Source organism: Equus asinus, unplaced genomic scaffold (genome assembly GCF_041296235.1).
Source record: "Equus asinus isolate D_3611 breed Donkey unplaced genomic scaffold, EquAss-T2T_v2 contig_176, whole genome shotgun sequence".
NCBI classification, from domain to species: domain Eukaryota; kingdom Metazoa; phylum Chordata; class Mammalia; order Perissodactyla; family Equidae; genus Equus; species Equus asinus.
The window spans coordinates 319652-336139 of NW_027224823.1; the positions used below are offsets into that span (position 1 = coordinate 319652).

Below are 16488 nucleotides of genomic sequence, written 5' to 3' on the forward strand. Positions count from 1 at the left end.
TCGTGAGATGCTTTGCTGGCCCAGCAGGTCAGAGGTCAGTAGGTCAGTGGTCACAAGGTGGGTGGTCACACAGTGAGCACAGCAGGTCCATAATTAATCCTTAGTTTAGGGAGAGATGCATATTAAAGGAAATGCCGATGTGGGGGGAAGCTACCTCCTTATCTTTAAGGGCATTGTTCTTGTCTTTGGGACATTGTAAGCGTTTAAAGCAGATGTACAATGCATGCTCAACAGACCTTTCTGGAAAAACAAGGTCAGGTCAAATTAGTTTCAAACCAAATGGCTTCCTCATATCCTCCAATATAGCCTACTGCTTGTCACTTATTTATCACCCTTACAGTGTAGGAGGCAGGGGAAAGTGAGTTGGGTGGGTGCTGAGTGAACCCACTTAAACAGCACGTGCACAAACAACCTACACACTCACTCTGCTCAGTTACCTGCCTGAGAAAGTTGGAGTTACGAAGCCTAGTGTAGAGGGCTCACGTGACCCAGTCCTTTCTTTTCCTTCTTGTGTCTCTGTTCTCTTCAGCCAGACTTGGCTTTTTGCTCTTACCCAGCATGTTCTTTCCTTGAAGCCTCCACACTCCCACTGAGGCTCAACCTGCTCCCTGACGCCACCGCCAGTGCAGTCAGGACGCCTGCATTCCGCCACTAAGCGTGTATTAGTGTTAGAAGAGACGGCGCGTCACAAGAGAACCACAACCATACCTTCAACGCGAGAGAACGTGTGCTGCCCTCTCAGCAATCATGTCAAGGGCCAGGAGAGAAGGCTCTAGTATCTTCAGTGACCTGGGCTCCTTCTGTTTCGCGGCTCTGCCGTCTTCCACATGCGACTTCTGCCTCATTCCATCTTGAACACCGCAGAACGGCACGTAGTAGACACAAACGACAGGGACTGAGAGGGGTCAAAGCCAAGGGAGTGGTTTCCAGTCCTGAGCATGCTGCGGGGGCTTTTTCCGCTTTTCACCGTTTACTCGGAGTTAGCAGTTCGACCTGAGCTCCACTAGACGGCAGCACGTACACACATTGAGTATACCAATGTGCGAATCCTTAAAAACTCAAGGAAACAGAACCAGCAAACTCGGAAGAAACCTGAACTACACATCCCAGCATTCATCATTAAGCGCCTGACTTGTCTGCACGAAGGTCGGTCTCCGTTTGCCGCTCGCGCAGTGACCTGGAGGACGCCATCCACCTGCTGCTACTCTAAAGTAAGATTTCCTGGTATTTTTTCAATGAAACTTTAAATGGACTGGGAAAAGGAAATGTTTAATTTTTATGTGTTGCTTTGCTCTGCACGTTACTTATTTCAGGAAATCTTAGCAGTTAGATCAGGATTAGGGTGCATTTGGAAGTCTGGTATCTTAAGTTTTTCAAAATAACCAAAGAAGAGAGGATTTTTCAGTGAACATTTTTCTTCCGGGTTCATGAAGACAGAATTCCCGAAAATGCTCTGCCTCTGATAACGAAAAATTAACACTTTGATTCCAGTGTTTACAGTAAGAAAGCCATCACGTTTGCTTTTCATGTTGGAATTTACCATTTCAGGCCATGTTTGCAACTCATTTTCCCAAAAACTCTGTTTTAGCGTGGCAGTGCAGTTGACCTAACAGTAAACCTTCGGCTCCAAACTCCGGGCCCAGAAAGGCGGGGAGGCCGCCCGGAGCCCGGCGCCCAGAGCCGCAGGGCGCACGGGCTCAAGTCACAGCGTTTGATCCGCACGCTCAGGACTGGGGGTGGGTAAAGGTTCCTGGAGTCTCTCATTCCTAAAGTACATATTGAAAATATCTCAACTCTCCCCAAGTTTAAAGTGAGTATGAACCTCTCGTGTAAGAAGGGGGAAAACCAGTGAAAATTTCGTTGCCTCAGAGTGGCTGGGCTTCTTGGTGGCTGGCGAGGTCGGCCGCGGTCGGAGCGCCTCGGGCAGCGGCGAGCTGGTCCCGGAGTCGGGCGCCGGCAGCTCGGGGCAGCGCTGGGAGCAGAGGGAGCGAGCGCCCGGGCAGGGGCGGGGACGGCGGGGCACCCCCTGGAACGCCCGCCTCCTGTCCGCGCGTGGACGCCGCGGGCCCCGGGCGGCCGAGGGCTGGACGGCAGGGGTCCGGGCGACACGAGGCCCGCTGGACCGGCTGGTGGGAGGCCCGGGTGCGACGCCGGCTGGGACGCGGGAAGGAGCGCGCGAGACCGGGCCACACCTCGGGCCTTCGCCCCGCGCCCCGCCTCCCCCGGCGCGCCCGCCCCCGCCTGCCTGACGCCCCCCGGCGCGCCCGCCCCCGCCTGCCCGACGCCCCCCCACCCCGCCCCGCCCCCCCCCGGGCGCGCCCGCCCCCGCCTGCCTGACGCCCCCCCGCCCCGCCCCCCTGGTGCGCCCGCCCCCGCCTGCCTGACACCCCCCGCCCCCGCTTGCCTGACGCCTGCCCGCGTGAGCGCCCCCGGCGGGCGGAGCCGCGCGTGGCTGAGGAGCACGGAGTGGGGCTCAGGAGGAAAGGGCTTAGGGGCCCAGGCCGGAGAAGCCGCCTGCGCCTTCTCGGGCGCGGTGTGTGTGCGCGCGTGCTGCTTGAGTGCGTTCGCTCAACGCCCTCCCAGCTCGTTTCCCTGCCTTTCCCATCCTGAGGGGGGAAGACGGCGCCCCCACATGCCGGCCCCCGCGGCTGCTAGGGCTGGCGGGTGAAACGTGGGCCGGGGTTCTGAGCAGGCCTTCCTTCTTGGGTAGAAAGACCTTTGGCTTTTGCTCCTTCCCTTGGTGTTTTTTGGGGCGGATGCAGATATGGTGCCTTGGGACATAGCAGCCATGTTGTGACTTGGCGCGAGGTCAGAGGCACACGTTGAGAACAGCAGGATGGGGGAGAGAGCCTGGCTCCTTGAAGACCACCTCATTTGATCATCGTTTGACTCCTCGCCACCCCGACCTCAGCGCTAGCCGTTCCGCGCGCCCTGCAGTCGGCACTGGTCAGACCTGATGCACGCCACCTTTCCCCCGGTCACAGTGTCTCAGTCCTGCCTGTCAGAAGTGACTGACTGTGGCTGTTAAAGCGTTAACTCCCGCCGGCTTAAGCTTGAGAAGAGGATCGGCAGCGTTATGGGGAGGCCTGCGTTTCGTCTGTCTCTCTCACCTGGACCAGGCCACATCAGTTTCCTCATCTGTAAAATGGGGGTATTGGACATGATTTGATTTTCCGGTTCTTTTGTTCAGTGACTTTCTGAGGCCGATGGTGAAATCTTTCCAAGGGACAAGGAAAAACCACAGATGAGAGCCAGCCCTGATGGCTTAGTGGTTAAAGTTTGGTGCACTCCACTTCAGCCTCCTGGTTCAATGTTAGCTTAGGGCGAATCTTCCCCTGCAAAAATAAGAATATAAATAAACAAACTAGAAATGATTGATGGTGCAAACCCAACGGAAGTTTACAGGACAGAAAGCAGGAAGGACATGCCCAGTGGCATAGCAGTGCGTGCGGGCACAGCGGGGAGGATGGGGAGGGGAGGACTCCACCCCTTCTGGATCAGCATTGGGTTCTCAAAAAACCGAAAGGTGGGTCAAGTCCAATGTCTGTCTCTTACTGAGTATCAGTTGAGTGGGCTGTGCCAAATGGTTTTGATGTACAAAGCTAGGTATCTAGAGTGGGCGCTCTTGGAGAATTCTCATGGTGGGAATATTTGTGCTGAGGTGCCATCTTCAGGTTCTTAAAGGAGTACATTGAACCATTCATTCTAGATGTTACTGCATAGGACCATGTCTACAGTGCATGCCATTAAATACACGTGTCTGTAGATTAAACCGCAGGTTCCGTTATGGGTCGACTTGATGGGAAGGTCATCGTCCTGACAGCTGCTGCTCAGGGGATCGGCCGGGCCACTGCCATAGTAAGTTACTATCTCTGTTTGCTTCCTGCCTTTGGAGGTGTTGAATCACGTGGACAGATCCCATGGCTGTTTAATTCTGCTCTACTTCTTTTTTTTATTGGCTTTTGTGCTTCTGTTGTCTTAAGTTACAAAAATAAAAGTTGCTACTCTTGATCCCAGGCAGATGAAGCAAGGCTTACCTCACATATTTATTATGTGACGTCTCATAACTTTTGACGCTGAGAATTTATTTCTTTGCCTCAGTTTCTCTGCACTGTAATAAATTTGTTACAGCGGGCCTAAAGGAGTACATAGCCCTCTGAAATCACCTCAGTTCAGACATAGGACTCCAGAGTTCTAAGACTATCAGGTTACCTTTACCTTGTAATTTATAGCAGCTTCTTGCACATTATAGTCCTCACTTGAGCTAATAATGCAGCTTAACTGTAACGGTAGGATTAGTTTGATATTTGTAAATACACTAGTATACTCTTAGGAGGAAAAGTGTTGAAATAACCCATTTTTCTCATTATTTTGGGTTTAGTCACCTGCTCAGAAATGGAATAAAGGCTGTCAAATCACAGAATAGTAGTATTTTGAGAGGTGTTAATAACAGAATCCTAGTTTTTTAAAAACACGATTGTATTTGATGTTACTAAAAGGGATAAAGTCAGATGACAAGCACAATGTATGTCATGTTGTACTAATTAATGATAAAAATAACAATGGGAAGGGCTAAGTGAGACTAGATAGTTTGAAATTCCACCCATGTATAAGGAAAACAATGAAAATAAGATAAAGGGAGAAAAGGCTAAAGGATTTTCTATTCATGAGAGCAGCTTAACCAAGTAAACAAAGGATTCATTTGTGTGTTGTCTTCCAGGCTTTTGCAAGAGAAGGTGCCCAAGTCATAGCCACAGATATCAATGAGTCCAAACTTCAAGAACTGGAAAAGTACCCGGGTAAGCAACTCAGCAGCTTGAACTTGGGATTCAGAGTCCATAAGGTATTATAAAAAACAGTACTCGTCTGCTGAAAGAAAATTACTTGGCTGGTCAGCTCCACCGGCCTTCTTCTTAGAGCCTGATTCTTTGATATCAAATCTATATTCTGTGAACCTACAGACAAAAATCTGTAAACTTAAATATATAAAAGTTGTATACTTAAAATTTTTTTTATCCAGCATGTTGAAGGATTTTGTACCTAATTACAAAGTTGTATGTGAAATTTAACAGTTGTTGCGTTAACTTTTAATGACAACTTTCACTTCTGTGCCCTACTCAGCACAGTGCTGTCCAGTAGGAAAATGATGTGAACCACGTGTGTGATTTAAATTTCCTGTGGCTACATTTAAAAAGTAAAAAGAAACAGATGAAAATTAATTTTAGTAATGTATTTTATTTAACTAAATATATCTAAAATACCATTTTAACATACTCAATATAAAAAAAATTTATGGAATATTTTACATTCTTTTTTCATACTAAATCTTTTAAATTCACGTGTGTTGTACACTTACAGCGCATTTCAGTTCTGACTAGCTGCATTTCAAGTGCTTAGTAGCCACATGTGCCTGGTGGCTACCATATTGGAGACAGCTCAGCCCTAAAGTCACATATGATCAGAAACCCTAAGAGAGTATGCAAATTATTTCGCTGTGTATCACCCCTTACTGCACCACACTGAACTCAACTCCAGCATCAAAGGACTTCAACTAGAGTTCCTCTGAAAGAAATCAGAACAGACAGCTCATTTGAAAGTTAATTCTTCCAGCAAAATAGAACAGGTTATATAATCAAATGCAAATTAGCACATTGAATTCATGAACGGAATTAGACTATGCTATTTTAATTATTGGATTGTTTATTTATTATTGGAAAATTATTTAATTTTAATAATAGGGAATTTTAACTCCAAGTCAGAAAAACGCTGTTGTACTGAAAAAGTATTGAAAAAGTACTAAGGGAAGAAAGTCCTCCCAAAACTTTCTCCCCTTTCTCTCCTTTTCTATGTTTATAATCTTTTCTTTCTATATCTATAAAAGAATAATAAACCATATTTTTTTTAAAAACATTAAAATAGTGACTTTCTTTTATTAGAGAATGTTTGGGGTTTTTTAGTAACTATTACAGTGTGTCTCTGAGATCCAATGCTGGATCTCTCATGTCTAGCTTTCAAGTGTTTCATCCCTTCTCCTGGCCCCTCATTTCTTCTCCTCGCAATTTAGTGCAGAAATAAGTGATTATACCCTTGACTGACAAAGTTGTTTCCAATAAATAATGGAATTGACATGAAGGTAAAGTGCACAAATGGAAGCAGTCTCCTGTCTCACTGCCCTGCCCTTCCCTACCCCTCACTCAGATAGGATTCAGTGTTCCTGGGGCAGTGACTCGCCTCTGGGGAAAGAGCAAGCCTGCGCTCTGTTATTACTGCTGGCTCACTGAGAAGCATCTAATATAGATCATTCATACTTCACTGTAAAGTCTTTTCTCAGAAAAGGCCTTTAGTATTCAATTTAGAGAGTGAAGAGAAAGGGAGGGAAAGAGAGGTGTGTTATTGGGAGTTCAGGATGGGGAGGATTTTAAGATTTTTATTAATGAGATTCTTAAGATTCTTAAGACCCTACCAATGGTCAACAATCCTATGAAGGCAAAATGGACAGATACTGTAATCTTTGTACTTCAAAGCAGCTACATCTACAAGACTAAACATTTTTTATGGGTATAAGTAAATAGTTTCCCTTGTTTTATGTTTCAGGTATTCAGACTCGAGTCCTGGATGTCACAAAAAAAAAAACAAATTGATGAGTTTGCCAATGAAATTGAGAGAGTTGACATTCTCTTTAATGTTGCTGGGTAATTCATAACTTTTTAATTTCATTCTCCTCACAGAAAGTTTTCTATGTCTTTTATTAAAAGAAATTTGATAATATGGCCAAATTATTCTTTGTGAACCCTAATATATTCCTTAGGAAATAAAGCTGGATTTTGGACAGAATTTTTGTTACAAGTAAGATTCAGCAAGTAAAACAGCCATAGAAGTTGACATGTGCTTGGGGCCTAAAGGCACTTAAGGATACTCAAGACAACTGCTACCAATCCAACGCTGTTGATCTACCTAAGGCTGGGGACAGGCTCACACCAGTGGACTTGTCACTGATGTTCCACTAAGACTTATAAAATAAAATTAAAAACTGTTTTCCAGGAGTGTCTTTAAGGCAAAGTATATCTGCCAAAAACTGAGTACTCAGTTTATTGAAATGCGAATGTTCCCCATTTGTTGGCACAACATTCTGGCAAGTTCTTTCTACCTCCCAAGCGCAGCATTTCTTATTAGGGCAATTAATCCCAGCAAAAGAAGTTTCACTCTGTTGCTTTATATACAGCACAAAGAGAATGGCTTAATTGAACTTGATAGAGTAGTACCAAACTTGCTGAACCATGCTTGAAGGATGAGAGACTGGAGCTGGAGCAGCCCCATGTGGAGCAGCTAGTGCTTGTGCTCACTCTCCCTTTTCAGGCATGACAGTAGAGATGAGGACAGTTGAGGCTTACGCAGGACTAAGTAGATAGAGTCTGATGTTCCACTTTTCTTGTGTGGTGTTAACGTTTATACTGTGGCATTGATAGAAAAATCCTAGAGCCTTCTTATGTATTTTTATGATTCTTCCTAATCATGTTTCAGTATGAAAAAAGTCTGTCTATTCATAGTTTATCATGTGTTACAATGTATGGAAATTAAAGCAACAATTTATGATTATCTATTTTATAAATAATCTGCTCATCTTTCATAGAAGAATATATTCAGAACCATGAAAAAATCAACTAGCAAAATTATTTTTTGAGCATCTATTAAATTTTCAGCAAAGTAAGGGATATAGAAATATAGCATGTGGTTCTTGCTGTCATTTGATTGAACTGGAAGTACAGTGGTACATGGGAATCACAACTGACAATATTTTATAAGTAATTACATAATTTTGGTCCAGGGGACAGTGAAATCAATTAGGACCCCATTGTTATAAAGCTTCCTTGAGGAAATGTGACTTGGAAAATAGCAAAGGCTATTTTGAGGGTTTTCTTTTGTTCTGCTTTGTTTACTCAGTATGTCAGAACTGTACAGTAGCGATATTACTTTGCTGCCCTGAGATGGTGAGATACTTGTTTTCCCTGCAACTTTGATTTCCCTTGAGAATGATAAGTTCTTGCCACCTGAGGGCACTGCTGCTCTTGAAATCAGAGTCCACTGGGGCAAGTGTCCTCAGTTGTTTGTAATGGCGTTGATATTTCCTGTGCATTTGGTATAGAGCTTCTTATGTTTGGGGGCTCCAGACACTTGCCGCCTTCTTTTAAAAGAAGGATCTTGTTTTCAAATAACAAATTTTTTACCTTAAGTTGTTGAGACACTTACTTACCTAATGTACCAAGTGATACTATGTTTGAATTGTTAAAAGTCTTGGTTAGGGAAGGGACAATGGTCTAAGTCAATAAATGAAAATAAAAATGAAAAGGAAGTGGAATAGAAATCGTTTTTAATGATAATTTTTCCCCATTGTTTAATTACTCTTCCAGTTTTGTTCATCATGGAACCATCCTGGACTGTGAGGAGAAAGACTGGGACTTCTCAATGAATCTTAACGTCCGCAGCATGTACCTGATGATCAAGGCCTTTCTTCCTAAAGTAAGGTGACCACCACCAGGATGACCACCACGTTAGTCTCCAGGTCTCCATCCTGGGCATCCAGAAAGAATCCTCACATGTGCTGAAGAGTAATGGTAGTTAACGTAATGACTAACATGTAGTGAACATAAATACCAAGGCATTTAGTATAAATTAATTCGTCTGACCTTCCAGTTCATCCATTCAAAGAATATTTATTAAGCACTTTCTACATGCCAGGCTCCATTCTAGGTGCAGAAGACAAATCAGAGAACTAAACAAAGTCCCTTCTGTCAGGGAACTTCCATTTTGGAGAGGTGAGACAGGATAATATGTAATCAAATAAACATATAACATGTGAGGTAGTTATAAGTACTATGAAGAGAAAAAAAGCTCAGTTATTAGAGAGGTCCCAGAGGGCCTCACTGATAAGGTGAGATTTTCATAGAGGCTGAATGGAGCAACGGAGCTAACCATTCAGGTGTTTGGGGAGAAGCTTCCAGGGAGAGGGACAGCAGGAGGCCTGTGGGACCAGAACAATCCGATGAGGTAGGTACTACTTTGTCCCATTCACTGTACAGAGAAAGAAACTAGGAGGTTAAGTAACTTGCCCAAATCACATAACTAGCAAGTGGTTAGAGCTAAGACTAGGCACACGCTCTCAGGATGGATGTACCCCACTGCTTTTCTGTACCTTGAGTACCCTCCTTACTCTCCTGTCTTTAGCTGAGCCACTGAAGTTCCAGAGAGGTGAGAGACAGCATGTGCTGAAGAGAGAGTATTCCTCCTGAGTCTGCCACCCTTGAATTCTCCAGCCTTCACACAGCTCATCAATGTTTTTCATTTTGTTATACAAATAAGCTTTAAGTACCTTTTGATACAAAGCACCACACCAGGTGCTCTAGGGGAGACAGGTGTAAATATGAAAAATGTTGACTTCAAATGAGCTTGTAAGCCAGCAGTGGCAGACAGCACGGGCTCAGACAATGGACGGGTTGACTGAGTACAGAACCAGCTCAGTTCAAGGTTGTAAATTAAATCCTAGTGAAATGCAGAAGAGCCATTCTTTCCATCCATCCCTGCTGGATGAGATGACTGGAGTACTGAATGCTGCCCTGTGCGGGGCAGGAGAAGAGCTTTTTAATGGCGCAGCAGGACTGATACTTTGCTCTGAACATTCAACCTAATGTCAAGAAGGATGCAGATGAATGCTAAAAGGAAAGTTAGAGAAATTGACTTAGTAACAAAGGAATTTGTTTTTAATCTATTTGTTTAGTGCCTAGAAGGGATCTTTGGGTGGGCCCACAGATTGTTGAACTAGCAAATTTTTTAAAAATATAAATTGCCTTTTTTACCTATCTGGAGGTGATGAAAATCTGTTATTTGGAACTTGGATGCATTTTTTGAAGGCTGGTCCTTAACACAGGATTTGGGGAGAAGCAAAGGCTGTGGTAAAAGGGGAGAGCGTCCGTCACAGCTGGTGAGACGTGTGAGACTCATTTGTAAAATGAGCTTGTTCGTGTCTGCAGTGCTTCACGAGTATCAGTGAGGAACGTAGGTGTGAGGCACAGTGGAGCTGAAATTTACACTTGTAAGTGTTAACTTTTAAAATATCGAACAATAACTTGCAAATTAGTGAGTTTGCCTGTGATTTAAAGCACCTTAACAATAATCCATATGAAACAATGACACTCGTTTGTAAAAAACGAAAAGAAAAAAATCCCCCAAAATATTAACCAGTGGGATGGGGAATCAAAAGGAGTCAGTGCCACTTGTTAAGGTGACCCTAACCAACCTGACCCCAAGGTCAGACTCTGGTGTCAAAAAACCTTCGGCACAGCCTGAGCTCTGCCCCTAATTCGCCAGGTGCCCTAGGAGATGGTACTTAGGCTCTCTCAGCATGTGTTTCTTCTATTTATTTATTTACTTTTTTTTTTTTCTAAGATTTTATTTTTACTTTTTCTCCTCAAAGCCCCCCGGTACATAGTTGTGTACTTTTAGTTGTGGGTCCTTCTAGTTGTGGCATGTGGGATGCCACCTCAGCGTGACTTGATGAGCAGTGCCATGTCCACACCCAGGATTCAAACCAGCAAAAGCCTGGGCCACCGAAGCGGAATGCGCAAACTTAACCACTCAACCGCAGGGCCAGCCCCATGTTTCTTCTGTTTAAAATGAGGGTGATAGATTACACAATCCCTTCCAGCAGTAATTGTCTAGGATCCTCTTGTGTTCGTTAACCATGACACACATATACCCAGTTAGAACTTTCCAGAGGAAGCCAGGATTTGGAGTCCAAGCAGATCTGCAAGGTCAGGTGGTCAAAATATAGGAACACTTGTAGGAAATTTCTGTTCATGGATAGACATTCCAAGACTGAAAGATCGGTCAAAAGGCAGAGGACAAATTGAAGATTCTGTAAGAGGTCAGTGCAGAATCCAAGGTCCACTAGAAAAGAAGATCCATTACGACAAGGATCTGGGGAGGGCTTGGATGTTTGGGGATTTTTCCTCCTTTGCTGTATTGTAGAAGAGTCCCTAGCACACGGAAGTGCTTAGCAAATGTTGGTTGAATGAGTAAGTGAATCTAGGTTATCAGTCCAGGTTGGGGTCAGGCATGGAATCACTGAAGACCCAAGGAGCCAAGGTCTGCCAAGTTTAGGAGCTGAGTTCTGGTTGATGGGGACAGAAGAGCTGAGTCAGAGTGGGACTGACTAGATACAGCTAGAGGAGATCTTTAGAGACCTTTGTAGCCCTGCCTGAGCTTCTGGAAGATCAGTCCTATGTGGCCTTACTATGTACAGACACTCCACTTTATGGGCCACAGAGGGCTGCTGCTTGGCAGGCAGAGGGAGCATCACACGGGACAGCAGGTTCTGAGCTGGGGGTAGGAAGGCAGCATGGAGGGAGGCAAGGACTTTGGGCTGGAGAATCAGCAGACAGGCCCAGCCGAATGTATGGTACCAGTGTTGGGGCAGCAGTAGCATCTCTAGGCGCGAAATTCTAGTTTGCCTGAGAGATTATTGCATTTCAGAAGATTGGAGACTGAACTCACTTAATAGCCCATTTTTATATATTAAGTTGGGCTGTATGTATTAAAAATGGATTATGTATGTTAATTATATTTCAATAAAACTGGAACAATAAAGTAAAATGGGTTATTTGCTAAAATGGATAAGAAAGAATAATTTTAAGGCTTAGTTTTCAACACCATTCTACTCTACTAATTTTCCTAGTGTTTTTTATGAGGACCCCATTTCATTATGATTCTCTTTATTTTATAGACACACAAGTTGAGTTAAATATATTCTCCCCTCCATCTTCCTTGACTTGGTGGGTCACCTCAGCCTCTCCCGGTGTCCTTCGCTGTCTCCAGCACCATGCCATAGGCTGGTTTCAGACTCTCTGCTTTTAGTATGATTGGTAGCTAAGTATCAAAACGGAAAGTAGGAAGATGACCATAAAGAGATGTATAATCTTGGCAGCCTCATCCCTGATCCATTCGATCATTCACCGTCTCCATTCCTGCCTCTGTCTGAAAGCTACTGGAGAAACTCACCCCAACGGAAGTGACTTTTTTCTCTAGACCCTTTACACTGCCTCTCAAGACTCTGCTCTTTTAGAAACTTCACTTGATTTTCATGATAGAGTATATCCTGGTTTTCCTTCCTCTGTTCTCTAGTTGATATTCTCCCTTTTCCTCCCGGCAGTTATTTGAACTCTTCCCCACTCTCTCGTGGCCACCATCTCCCCTTGTTCTCTATAGTCATCCTCCCAGCCTCTGACTTCCATGAAAAGTTAGTGCCCATTAGGCCCATTCTCTCAACCTCTTGCTTCTTCCTCCAAAACGTTTATGAGTACCCATGCCCTTGCATGTACATAATATTATCTTGAAAACATACGTATATGTTATAATTAATAAAGTGTAAGTTCATTGAAAACAAAACATTTTTTAAGTCATAGCAGCCTGTTTCATTATATATTCTTTTAGGTCTGGGGCAGGGCCCAGTAATCTGCACTTTAAACTAGCACCTCAGGAGATCTTAATTCATCAAAACGTATTGACCGCCTACTGTGCCCCTTGTCTAGGAGGACAACACAGCCCCAGACCCTCCTCTCTCAAAGTTCACAATTGAGTGGGGAAATCCTGCAGGACGTATTTTTAGGAAACACTGCCCTTGACAGGAGGCTGCCATCAGTGCATGTGGCCATGGACTGAGCTCTGCCTGCTGTGTCTGCTTTTACCACTCCTTTCCCGAACCACTACTGCAGCTTCCAGTCGTCTCCAGCATAGGCTGCCAGAGGAACCTGTAATCCCCGGATCTAGACATACCGCTCCTCCTCTGCACTAAGGCCTGCCTTATCTTCAGGGGAAATCCCAAATTCCTAAATTTAGTCCCTGTTGGCCTCTAAGGCCTCTTTCCTCCCAGGGCCTGCCTTCCAGCCAGACCCATCCCTTCCCCCCAGTTCCATAATAGAACCTTTATACCTATGGTTCTCATTCCTTAAAACACGCTTCTCTTTTGTTTTTCTGACTGTTACTCCACAAAAATGGGGTTCTCCTACCCAATGCACGTGGAAAAAAAAACAATTAATTACAGCATCAGATTTGGGGAAAGAAAAAAGCTTTATTGCTAGCTTGATCTGCAAAGAGACAGGAGGCGTATTCTCTCAGATCTGTCTCCCTGATCAAGGACTTGGGGCAAAATTTATGGGATGAAGGGCAGGGTGGTCTGAAGGGTGGAGACGGATACTTGGAGGTGAGAAATGAGGTGAGTGATGATCTGTGCAAGTGCAGTCAGCTCCATGGCTCTTCATAGGACGCATATTCACAGAATGGTGATGTTGGCATGATCTGAGGGTGGAGTTTTCAGCCCTTTGATGTCAAAAAGATTACTTAACAGGCATTTGCGCAGGCCCACTTGATGGAATGGTGGTCTTACCTGGCCTGAACTGGACAAGGGGGGACTCTCAGTTCCTGAAAACCCACTCTTATTACTCTGTTGGTAAGACGGGGTCAGTTGAACTGGTCCTGGAGGGCCCACGGTTACACTAATACTCTAGTTTTCAAAAATCGACCCACATATTTCCTCCTAGGAGCCCTCCTCTGAGTGTCCAACAGTGGATTGGCCCCTTCCTACCACCCACCACCTGTTCTCTGTGAAGGCCCATGCTGTCTCTGGATGCTGATTATGTCAGCCACCCAGTCAGACTGGCAGCTCTCCATAGGCAGGGACTGTGTCACTTATCTTTGAATCTCCTGGACCTACACAATACCCAGCCACTGTAGGTATTCATCAAATAATGTGTTCACTGGAGTAAGAGTTTTCTAACATCAGGAACACAGTAAATATGAACATTCATTTGCACTGGCTTAGAGTTCATCCTCGGTCTTGCTGATACTCTTGTGACAGGGAAGGTGGTAGTCCCCCTGGGAGATGTTCTTGCCAGTGAGAGTGTACTCTGCCATCAGTTCCCAGCAGTGATGAGGAGGTTGTTAAGACTGCTTAATAGTACTTCATGTTAACAGCTAATAAGATGGTTCTGCAAACCCAGAGTAAATGCAGATCTTTTAAAGAGGTAGTATTTTTAGCCTGCAGAGTGGCATTTTTTTTTTTATTATTTGTTTTATTTTGGCAGATGCTTGCTCACAAATCTGGCAATATTATCAACATGTCCTCTGTGGCTTCCAGCATCAAAGGTAAGTCTGTTTTCCTCTGGGGGTTGTGATGAACATACTCATAATCTTCACAAGCTAAGGGTTTTGGAAACAAGCATAGCAGATATGATAAAACTTACCCATAACTTCAAAACTGCTCTTTTAAAATTAGTATTAAGTTCCTTGTCTACCAGTCCTTTCACCTTACATGTGATCCAGTGACATTAAATGAAAGTTTGTTTTTTGTGCTCTCCCGTTTAGTTCTTCTAATGGATATGGCAGTGGAGATCAAAGTGGGAGAAGGAAACATTTATTCATTTGATTAATCAAAAATGTATTGAACACCTACTGTGTGCCCCTGCCCCCAGAGAGTTCACAGTCCAAAACGGGGAGCGGGGAGAGGCTCAGGCAAACACACGTCTTCCACCATGTGATAGTTCCACTAAAGCGGAACACGCGCACTTAACCACTGAGCCACCAGGCTGGCCCCAGCTATTTCATTTTAAACTTGAAAATCCATGTGTGCCAGACTGTGCCCTTATCTCCATCTTGCACTGCAATCCTGGCCCTTCAACTTGACTTCTCGTTTAGGGCCCAGATCAACTGTCTTTGTGAAGCACCCCCCCAAGCCCACAGGCAGAGTTACTTCCCGTATTGTCACAGCACTTCATACAAAGCTCTGTTACAAAAAAAAAACAAAAAAAGAAATAGCCACTGCTGAGAGAACATTCCTTCTCTTTGCGAGGATACACACATTAAGCCTGCATGAGAGAGAAATGCAAAGAAATGCCTAAGCTTCTTGGTCTTTTGTTTTGCTTTGCTTTACCCTAATTTTCTTTTCTTTTCTTTCTTTTTTTTTTTTTGAGGAAGATTAGCCCTCAGCTAACATCTGCCGCCAATCCTCCTCTTTTTGCTGAGGAAAGCTGGCCCTGAGCTAACATCCATGTCCATCTTCCTCTACTTTATATGTGGGACACCTGCCACAGCATGGCTTGATAAGCGGTGCTGTGTCCGCACCCGGGATCCAAACCGGCGAACCCCAGGCTGCCAAAGCAGAACGTGCAAACTTAACCACTGCGCCAGTTTTCTTTTTTTATCTTTTTTATTTTATTGAGGTCATAATAGTTTATAACACTGTGAAGTTTCAGTTGTGCATTATTATTTTTCAGTCACCATATGTTGCCCGCAGCCGCAAAGGGCAAGGAATGACAGGCACCGCCAAGGCTATTTGGTTGTTTCAGCAATCAAAGGTTTTGGATAAAGGGAAACAGAACAAGGAGTGGGCATAAGGGAGAACAACAAATCGGTACTTACAACATCCACACCACAATCAGCTGGGGAAGTCCCAATAGTTTGTACGGCGGGTGGGAGTGCCGATTGTCCGGGTCTGAGGCAAGGTGTCCTTTCCTCAGTGAGACTCCCAATTGTTCTATGCCTGTGACTCCCTTTTACCCTAAGGTTTCTCTGGGTTCTGACTCAGGGTTTTAGACATTTGGATATTTTGAGTTATTTCTTCTTGTTCCCACAGATGGGGTGCTTCTATCTTTTTCGTTCCCATGGATAGGATGTTTCTAAAGTCCTGTCAGGTGCCCGTCAGGGTGGCCAGCCCAGACAAGGAACATGACACAGGACTCATTCTTTGTAACTTGTGCCTTAGAGTCAGGGCCGAAGTGGCCCTGAGCCCAGACACATTCCTTTGTGTAGGGCCCAGGCCCAGTATCCTTGGAAGGTGGGGAGGTCAATGAACTCTGTGCACCTTATAAATGGTGCCTCTTCACCCCTTGTGCCCACACCCTAACCCCCTTCCCCCTGGTAACCACTAAACTGTTTTCTTTGTCCATGTGTTAGTTTTTCTTCCACATATGAGTGAAATCATATGGTGTTTGTCTTTCTCTATCTGGCCTATTTTGCTTAGCATATTACCCTCCAGGTCCATCCATGTTGTGGTGAATGGGACAATTTTGTCTTTTTTATGGCTGAGTAGTATTCCGTTGTATATATACCACATCTTTATCCATTCATCAGTCGGTGGACTCTTGGGTTGCTTCCACATCTTGGCTATTGTGAATAATGCTGCAGTGAACATAGGGGTGCATATATCTTTACACATTCATGTTTTCATGATCTTTGGATAAATACTCAGTAGTGGAATAGGTGGGTGGTATGGTTATTTCTATTTTTAACTTTCTGAGGAATCTCCATACTGTTTTCCATGGTGGCTACACCAGTTTGCATTCCCACCAGCAGTGGATGAGGCTTCCCTTTTCTCCACATCCTCTGCAACATTTTTTGGTTTTTCTCTTGGTAATTATAGCCATTTTAACAGGTAAAAGGTGA

General features: G+C 44.5%; 1 long non-coding RNA gene and 1 pseudogene across 3 annotated transcripts in view; one reads left to right on the forward strand and one right to left on the reverse strand.

Annotated features, from left to right (window-relative positions):
- Positions 1 to 2215, reverse strand: part of LOC139043140 (uncharacterized) — a 51080-nt gene extending 48865 nt beyond the window's left edge. The window contains exon 1 of one of the 3 annotated variants that reach the window (XR_011500221.1): positions 438 to 2215. This is a non-coding gene — a long non-coding RNA (uncharacterized lncRNA). The remainder of the gene's footprint in view (positions 1 to 437) is intronic. The other 2 variants (XR_011500222.1, XR_011500220.1) reach the window with 2 other exon arrangements.
- The window catches only part of LOC123284016 (dehydrogenase/reductase SDR family member 6-like), a 30151-nt pseudogene continuing 14276 nt past the window's right edge, over positions 614 to 16488 (forward strand).